Source organism: Tiliqua scincoides, chromosome 1 (assembly GCF_035046505.1).
Source record: "Tiliqua scincoides isolate rTilSci1 chromosome 1, rTilSci1.hap2, whole genome shotgun sequence".
Classification (NCBI taxonomy): domain Eukaryota; kingdom Metazoa; phylum Chordata; class Lepidosauria; order Squamata; family Scincidae; genus Tiliqua; species Tiliqua scincoides.
The window spans coordinates 84,517,330-84,527,167 of record NC_089821.1 but is presented as its reverse complement, the minus strand read 5'-3'; positions in this window follow the sequence as shown (position 1 = coordinate 84,527,167).

Genomic DNA, 9,838 nt, shown 5'->3' with positions numbered 1-9,838 from the left:
TGTGTAGACAGACACTCTGCTGCAGGCTATGGGAGACACAATTGCCTCATTAAAAGCATCTTTACTATGCTTTGACCACCATAATATATGCTGTCCGTTGTTAAGCGAATGGTTGTTAAGCGGTGCATACCTGCATTTTGATAATCTGTTCATATTTGTTGCAATCCTAGTTTCTTCATGTAATATAGTACAGCTGAAGATGGCATAAAAAAGACTGAAAGTCCAATCCTATCCAGTATTGGGCTGTAGAGGGCAAAGACTGGGCTGTTGTGGGTAGGGCTTTATGACAGTGGAAGTGTCTTCTGTTGTCATAAAATGACTGCCAACAGAGCACTCTTTTGGTGGCCATTTTGCTAACACTGCCACAAGAGATGGCAGTGCTCCAACTCAACAGCCAGACCCTACCATGCCCGCCAGACCAGGTGGCAGTGATGGGGGCAGGGGGTGGGTGGGGAGGGGGCAAAACCAGGTGGGAAGTGAGTTAGAGGGGGTGGGTGCATGCTGGATCCTATCCCCTCTTTTTCAAGTCTCCTGTCCCTTTCTTCTCCTCAGACTCATGCCAATAACAGAGCTGGTGCAGGACTGGGGAGACTCATGGAATCAGAGGCTTACAAATGGGTAAGGGAAAATATATTTCCCTTTCCTCTCTGAAGCTTCCTGATCAATTCCCACCTGTGCTGGATACAGCACACACCTTTTTGGCATGCTGCATTGGCAGGGGAAGGATAGGATTGGGCTCTAACAACTCAACCCCATGCCTGTTTACTCAGAAATGAGTCCCCATGTACTCAATGGGGCTTACTTCCATGTAATTCTACATAAGTACTTATCTGAGGTAAGCCCACTTAGAATGGGACATGTCTGAGAAGGTGTTTTCCTTCTATTGAAAGCCTTAAACCTTTATGTCCTTATATTATAGTAAAAATATGATGGAGGAAGAAAGTGAAGATTATGTGGCAGAACAGCCAACATGGTGACCAGACTTGAGAGCACTGTGCTATGTAGATGGTTGATGGTGAAAGATATAAAACATGTACTTACAGAGTAACTGGGGAGGCTACTAGGAATGCAGGGGATGTACTAGTATACTGAGTTGAACCTGACTGAAGACATGCCTAAATCCAGGATGGGTCTTGAGATAATGCTTCCATATTTGTCATTTACCAGTTCATTGGCTTAAAAATTTCATCATCAAGAACAGATTAAATATTCCTGTTGTACAACAAATGTACAGTTTATACTTAGTTTGTCTGTTATCCTGCTTTCATTTTTCTCTGATAATTTCCCCCAACCATATTAGCAACTCTTCTGTATTTGCAGAGCAAACTCATATCTCCTTTCAACTTCTCTATTTTTCATTATGAAAAGCTTTTAAAAATACTGATCTTATTTCTTGTTCCGTCTGCAGTTATTACTGACTACCCTGCAGCTTCTCGAGAGAAGAATTTTAAAAATATAATTGTGGCGTAAAAGACCAAGAGACACAGATGAATATCATAGGTCAGGGATGATAGCGATGTCTAATATCCTGTTTCAGAAGAAAGTAATTCAAACTTGAAATTTAACTTTTTTACTTTGGTCTCTAAATATGCTTGCCGGCTTGTCTTTTCATCCTGAAGAAGCAATCTTGTTCCTCTAAAGACACTACTCTTCAGTTGATTCCCCAGAGCTTTAAAACTCATTGCGACAGAGAGGCTAGAATGATTTCAGTCATCTGCTATCCATCATGCTGAAAAATTTGCTTTCTTTCTTACTCTGGCAAATTTAAAAGTGGCTGTTCTTGCATACAATTCGCTGAAGAGAAATAGAAACTAGACAAACCATCCTCCACGTGCATAGCCCCTTTAAATCTTGTTATTTACAAATTCATTTACATGTATGAAATAGAAGTAAAGCCACAACCTTGAAGATGCTGGCGAAGGCTTCCTTTGCACTCATCTGTTTCCAAACGGTGCCTGCAGCATGTATAAGAATACTAACCTGCATGGGTGGAACAAATCGTGAGACTCTTTCCCATGCAATTGGCCCGCTGTGTGGTTATGATACATATATTGGACTGTAGTCGTATGCAGTGGCACCTTGGTGAAGTGAGCTCTGCATGACACTTGTGTGTGAATGGGGGCCTAAGCATAGTGTATATCCAGTAGACTCCCAGGGCAACGTTTTAAATTGCTTCTGAAAAGTTTCAGTGTTGTTAGCAGTGCCCAGACGTCATACATATGTCAACAGCCGTTAGGAGACGAGAGAGAATGATGCTATTTTATTTCCAAAATATTCACCCCTAGAGGTCACCCTTTAAGCAACTCCTTCTAGGACAGTAAACAATGTTAAAATTAAATGATGATTAACAAACGCAAATAAAACATACAAAAGAATCACACTAGAGCCACCAATTTACTGACACTGGAGATCCCCAGAGTCCACTGATGCCTGGCTGTTACTAATCACTGTTTGTGGCTGTACTTTATGGTATGTTGTATTTTGCAACTACTGTCAAGTGAAATTAAAAATCCATTAATATAATATGGAGATATATTAAAATATCACATGTGATATTAAAATATCACAAACATGCATATTACTAACAACAAATCTTATTTGATCCTGGTCAATAAATGTTTCCTAAATCAACAGGCCTTCATCATTTCTAGAAGAAGATTAGGCTTGATGAATTTTATGCTGAGCCCAACGGAGCATTCCAGAGCTAAAAAGCAGCTACAAAAGTCTTAGTGAAACTAGTGGTACCCACAAAGTTAAAACACAGCAGTCTCAGAATAGCTCTTATTTCTAGCTCAAAGTGCCCAGGTATGTTCTGAAGTGAGCTATCTCACCCTTAAATTCTTCCTTTGCTCATCCTTTAAATCCAGAATAATATAGTCATGTGACAATTTTTCACGTATGCAAAGTTGATTCGTTCAACCCTCTGAATCTCAATAAACTTGTGACTGACTTTTAAAAATGGGAATATAATTTATAGAACACTTCCCTGACCACAATCCTTGACAATGAATTGGCCTGGGAATTTCCAACTTCAAAAACAAAAACAAGAACAACAAAAAAGACCCCTAGGTTTCCCTAAGAGCATGTATCCTAATCATGGAAGGGTTGAGTCTGTTAATTGGAACCTACCACAGAAACCAAGAGCTTCAGTATCAGGTATTATCAGACCAAAATTCCCAGTGTGAGAAGAGAAGGTGTTCAGAGCCCCTCTTCCATGGGGGAAGTTTTCTGTCATACAGATTCACATTTGCTTGTTGAGCTCCTCTGCTTGTATATGGGGCAAGTCATGAGGAAGGAAGAGGAGTCTCGCTGCGTGAAGTGTTGGTGATGAACATGATTCTTACACACAATTGCTTTAGGCTCTGTGCTGTCTTGCCATATCCCACACAACATTTTCCAAATGGCATTTTGAGAACATGAATGAATCTCAGAAAGGAACATATGCCCAAATAATTATTAGACAAGAAGGACTCCTTCACTGCCCACTCAATTCCAGTTTGAAACATGAGTTCATTACTTACTTTCATTACTATAATATAGTAATTATATTACTATATAATTGTTGTCCTATTCTATTTCCTTGTTCAAAAATAGTGTACAGGTGTTATGTTTAAGAGGATGTTTCTGATGGTTTGATATCACATCCCACATCACTCAATACATCAACAATCTGCTAAGGAAATTATAAAGAACCATGTTTGTGACTCTACTGTATTTTCTCTTTTCAGGGGGAGGGGGAGGGGGCCACTCTTAGGAGGCGGTTTCCCTTCCCTTGATGTTTTTCAATATCTACATCCTTCCTAAGACATGACAGGCTCTAATCTGTGTTGGCTTTTGATGGCCGAGATTGCAACAGAAGATAAAAGTGGTTTAGTACATGTTCGATTTACTGTCTGACTTTAATGGATTAATTTCTCAAATCTGTCACAGAACTTCATACAGGAAGAACTCTCTCTCTCTCTCTCTCTCAAACTTCCAGGTAGGGAAAAGAAAAACACTTAAGGTGTTTTTTTTTAATTGTCTTTTGTTTCTCTCCATTGTCTTCCCTTCCTTCCACCCCCTCTCTGCCTCCCACCCGCCGACAGCACAGTCTTACCTGTGCGTGGTGGGTATCCCTGGTCTTTTCCCACATGGATACAAGCACTAGTTACTTCTGGTGGTGGCCAGGTAATGCTCTCCAGTATGTCATGCTTGTGTCAGCCAGAAAGTATGTCACACTGCCAGAACATGCATCCCGAAGGCATAATGAACACTTTGGACTGGGCCATCAAACAGGTGAATTAAATCAAAGGGCTCACTTTGATTGCCCAATCTTGAGGAGAAACAGCTGAAAAAAGAATGGGAGGTTTGGAAATGAAAATGAAACCAAACATTTGTGAGCAATCTCAGATAAATGAATTTAAGATAATTTTGGATTAACTTCAATACAGTAATAGTAATGTAGCTGAAATTATTTATCTCCTGTTATTGGTTGGGTAAATTCTGGCTTCAATTCTCAGCACTGAAGGAAAGCGGTATAATAGGATGCTTTATAGCTCATCCTGCTCTCTTTCGCACTGCAGAAAATGCTATAATAATAAACTTTATTCCCTTAGTGATACCAATATGTTTTCTTTAAGGACACTGTGCCTGATTAAAAATGTTCAGGATGTGTTATGAAGGACAAACTGCTAAGAACTTTGACAGTGAGCTCCAGCTAGTCGTGGGCGGATATTTCTGGCAAACTTCACAATAAATGTGCTGCAAAGGCTACATTCCTCAGATGGCAAAATCTTCGCTTTTTGACAGTCACCAGATGGCCTCGTACTTTGTCGTCTTCCCTTATTACTCCCCTTTTGACCTAATGGGAAGAAGCAGGTGGCAGATTGAAAAGCTAAATCAAGCATCCTAATAATCCCCCCCCCCCCCCAAAAAAAAGCTGCATGTAAACATGAAAGCACAAAGACAAAAATAAAACTTTGGCTACTATCCAGAGGTGATCGGAGATGGGGAAAAACAACATGAAACTCTGAAAGAACAAACAAGTTATCTGAGAATCCTTACAAATTAGGATATATGATAACTCAAAAGGATCCTTGTCCCTAGATGACCGTTGCTAGAGTTAATTTAACAGAAAGGAAGTCAGATACCAGAAAAGGGCCTTTAGTTAGTTTTGCACATAATAATGTTTCTCAAAATTAAATATTAAATTTGTCTTCATGCTTCTAATTAAATTAGTGCCCAATACTAACCCTCACAAGTATATGCTGTGCAGCTGTGCTGCAGCAGCATGTATTTCATGCTGTAATGGGGGGATCAGACAGCCCAGGAGAGATAAAAAATATGTTTTACTTCCTTCTCTGTAGGCTGCTTGGCCATCAATGGGTCTCCTTGGACCTAGGCCAGCTATTTAGCTGGTATAAGTCTTGGGAGCCTCAGGGGTGGGTCTGGGCCAAGAATGAGGTTTAGGATCCTGGTAAGCGCTGCTACTGCCAAGATCCATCCCCATTCACCTCCAAGCTATCTTCTGCCTGCCTTCTTCCTGCCTCCCTCTTCCTCCCTCTATTCTCCCCAAACCACTCATGAACCACCTTCGCTTTCACTTACCTGCTGTTTGCACCAGTGACCCTGAACTGTGTGATAGCACTGCAGCTTTTGCGATGCTGTAAGACTTACAGCAGTGGATCACACAAACCCTGCCATAAGCTGTCAAGGATTGGACCATAAGAGAAGTTAGGGAAAGGTCAAACAACTTTGGAAAATTGTTGAAAGCTGGAAGTTTATCTTACCTACCTATTTGAATCAAAATATTGTGGCAGATTCACTTTATGATTGTTTAGAAGTTCAGCAATGAATGATAATAGTTATTAATTTCAGTATATTGCTTTTGCACTTCTTTTTTTAATATCCTGAAATGTTGGCTTGTATCTGAACAACTTACTGTAGAAAACAGAAGTGTGTTTACACTAACTGAGAAATATTCCTAGAAATCTAATTGCATCTTGTTTTATCTCTCCTTTTTTTTCTTTTTCATTTTCTGACTTTCTTACCTCTTACTAGTTGCTACTTTCATTTCCTTCTAGTGCTTTATTCTTCATCTGGTAGGTTGCATTATTCCATGTCCTTTTCTTGTTTAGATTCTTTAAAAAGAAGAACAAAGTAAAACAAAGCAAAAAAACACCTTCAGAGAGAGGCAGGAGTCCTTTTCTTTTAATCACTGCAAAGAGAAATGTATCAGGTAAAGTCCCCATCAGCCAAACTCCTGCCAAACTATTTCCTGCTGTATGCAGTCACCCTAGAGCCCATGGAGACCCTCTATCTGGCCCATGGTCAGCCTCTGATCCCCCCTGAGAGCTTTTGGCCCAGTTACCAAAAACAACCAGAGTTGTGCTTCTGGTTGCAGAGTAGGGGAATGGGGGTTCATTTAAGTGTATGCCTTATTTCTTGGGCTGTGTTGGTGCTTGGACATTTGAGCCCATTCCTGGACATTTGAGCCCATTCATTCATTCATTCATTCATTCATCTAAGTTCCATCTGTAATGTACCGTAGATACTCGCCTATAGTATGTGAAATTTTTGCCAAGTAATCAAGCTCCAGTTCTCACTTTGCCTTATCTCCAGGTCAATCAGAGGGCAAAGCCTTTCAACTCTGAAAAGCGGCAGGCAGGCAGGCGCCAGGTTTCTCAAGCAGCAGGCAGGCAGGCAGGCACAGCTCCTTAGAAGCAATTTGCTAACCTTTTATCTTCCTTCCTTCTGCTGCAGCCTGGTTCTGCTTGGCAAATGCTTGCAAAGCAGGTCTGTTTTTTGAAACACCAGGATGGGACCCTCCTTCCCAGGCTACAATTCAATGCATCCTTACTTAAGAATAACACCCAGGGAAAGCAGTGGGTCTACTTCTGAGTAAAAAGGGTTGCAAATATATGCAGCTGAATCTCTCTGCTGTGAATTGAATTGCACACTCCCAGTTATGTGTTATGGGTTGTATGTTGTACGTAGAGCTTCTGGCTTAACACACCAGACACCTTAAAGTTGGATTTGATTCCTCGTTCTCCTGCAGTGGTTGCCAACCTTTTTCACTTGCATATCCCTTGGCAGCCCATTTCCATAAATTGTACCCTTCATATTAGCAAAATGTTTGTAATTAATAATACAAGCCCTCATCTCCTCTCTATGAAAGCCCAGACTTCATGTATTTATCACAGTGTCTTCTCTTTTTATCTGTTTGAAGAATAGAAGATTCTGCCTTTGCACGGTTTTGCACCAGAAGTGTGCTGAGAAATTCTGGGTGATTGATCACTTTCCATATTATGTTTCAGCTTTTTTACTGTGCTGGTTTTCAATCACTGGTTCATACATGAATTGATGACCAAAAACTAGCTATTGGTGGGGCTTTCCCAGCCAGCTAGCTACCTCCCTTTCTGCCTTGCTGGTCCTTGTGTAAGGAGGTCCCCTAGAATTTGGAGTGTTTGAATCTATTCAGAGCCCTGTTTGGGCCTTGCTGCGAGCATAAGCAGAGTGCTTGGCTGAAGTAAGCCTTATACTTGGCTGCCTGGTCCAGCTAGATATTTAGAAAATGTCCTTTGTGTCTGTGTAAAAGGGGAAAGGGTGTTGCTGACCAAATTTAACCACAGAAGTTGTTTTGCAGAGCTAAAGACCCAATAATAGGAAACTGCTAGCTTAACCACAACTGGGTAGGAGGTCAGAAGAGACCAGGGACTTTTTGCAAGTGTGCTATTCACCAATACAGGGAGGAGGAGATGGGACTTTTGCAGCTTAGAAAGATTTCACATCTTTTAAAATGCCATATAAGGAAAAGCATGCAGTGCAGAATATTGAGTAGTGGGAGATGTAGGCAGGGGCAGAGCTTCACGTGATATGCTGTTTGCCAATCAAGAATGTAACCAATGCTTTGGAATGTGGATTTGTTCTGTATATCAACACAAAACCCTGAGAAATCGGGGTCACAGATTTTTGGAAGCTATTCCTCTGTGAACCAGCAGCCGGCTGAGAATAAACGCTTGTTTTCCTTGACCTCTTGAGGTCCGCCTGCATCCTTGCCTCGACCTGCAACACTTGCAAGGCATTCCTGTCTTGCAAGGCATTCTGGAGCATGACCTGCCTTTTTCTGCCAGTATTCCATTCTTTTTCAAGTACCCCTAAAGGTCCTGTTGAGTGTCCCTGGGAGTAGATGAATACCAGGTTGGGAACCACTGTTTTACTGGTATGTTGTTTACAGTGCACTTACTCTGATAGTGTTTACAGAAAGGTGGTGAAGACCAGAATTTAAAAAAGAATAAAAATGTATCTTATGATCTTTTACTATGTTTTTAATAAATTAGAGACTACAGTTCTTAGGTATCAATTAGTGGTGGGTTCTTTTTCAGGATCTGGCTTCAAGTAAAATCAGACAAAACTATAGTCAGGCACCCCCCTAAGTTTAACCCCCGGCTTATCTGAGGGTCATAGAAAATTCCATGATTGTTGGCTCAAAACCTGCCCTCGACTGATCTGTGGGATCGACTTATAGGCGGGCATGTGCGGTATCTATTTAACTTTTATATTTAATTTTTTTTCTGGCCCTCGACACTGTGCCAGATATTTGATGAGGCCCTTTGGCTGAAAAGTTTATAAACTGCCCTAGAGTCTCAGGGAGTTTGAAGACCACAGTAACTCCTTGCAGGGGAGAGGAGGGAGACAGCGGGGGTGGGAGGGAAGGCAGGATCGCGTCGCTAAGGGAGGCTGCAGAGACTGGGATGCGCTCAGCAGTCCCTCTTGCAACCTGTTGGGGAGTGTGGGGCTGCAGGGCTCCCCAGCCTTCTAAAAGTGAAAGCGGAGCAATCGCACTCCACTTCTGATTTTGCAGAGGTGGAGGCTGATCGCTCTACTTTCACTTTTAGAAGGCTGGGGAGCCCTGAAGATGCTTGCACAGGGCTCTCTGCATCCCCAGGATGCTGCTGCAGGGACTGGTGAGTACATCCCAGTTCCTGCAGCCCCCCTTAGCAACGCAATCCTGGGGATCGCGTTGCTGCCTTCTCACTGTCCCTGCCCCTTAAGGGGCAGAGGCCAGGGCTCTCAGGCTGGGGCATCGCGACGCCCCAGTTGGAATAGTTCTGCCATAGAGAAAAGGAAAAGTCAGACACCTACAATAAAACAATAAAATGTCTTTGGGCCCAGTCCTATCCAACTTTCCAGCACCAATGCAGCCATGCCAATGGGGTTTGTGCTACATCCTATAGTAGGGGACAGTCACGGAGGCCTCCTCAAGGTAAGGGAACATTTGTTTCCGTATCTCAGGGCTGTGCTGTGGCTGCACTGATGCTGGAAAGTTGAACAGGATTGGGCCCTTTGCCATGTTGCATCTCCAAACTGAGTCTGAAGAGGTTGAAGACTGTGGTCAATGCATTTTGGCTTTAAGAATATGGATCGTTTTCACTTATGATAACTCTATCCTGTTCCAGATGTGGAAATAGCGCGTTATGCGTACTGTAACACACTAGTATCAGTGGGTTGTCGGCTCCTCTGTGGTTGCTCCTACACTGATCCAAGGAAGTAAAGACCACGTCATTCTTCAAATCGCATGCTGACAGGTTACTCCAGTTACTCTGTTCCTGGTGTGTTGCAGGGCTTCTATTTTATGTAAAGATTCCATCAGGAAGAACATGGTGTAAATCTTTTTTTTAAAAAAACAAACATTTCCACAGGAGTAACTATATAGAGATGGGGTGAAAAGCAACATTCAGCCTGTAGCCACATGTTCTCTCAATTTCCTACACATTCGACTTCAAGCTGTGAAATAAATGTAATAAACGATTGCAATGTGAGCTTAATAAGATGTAAACAGCAACACTGTAGTACCATC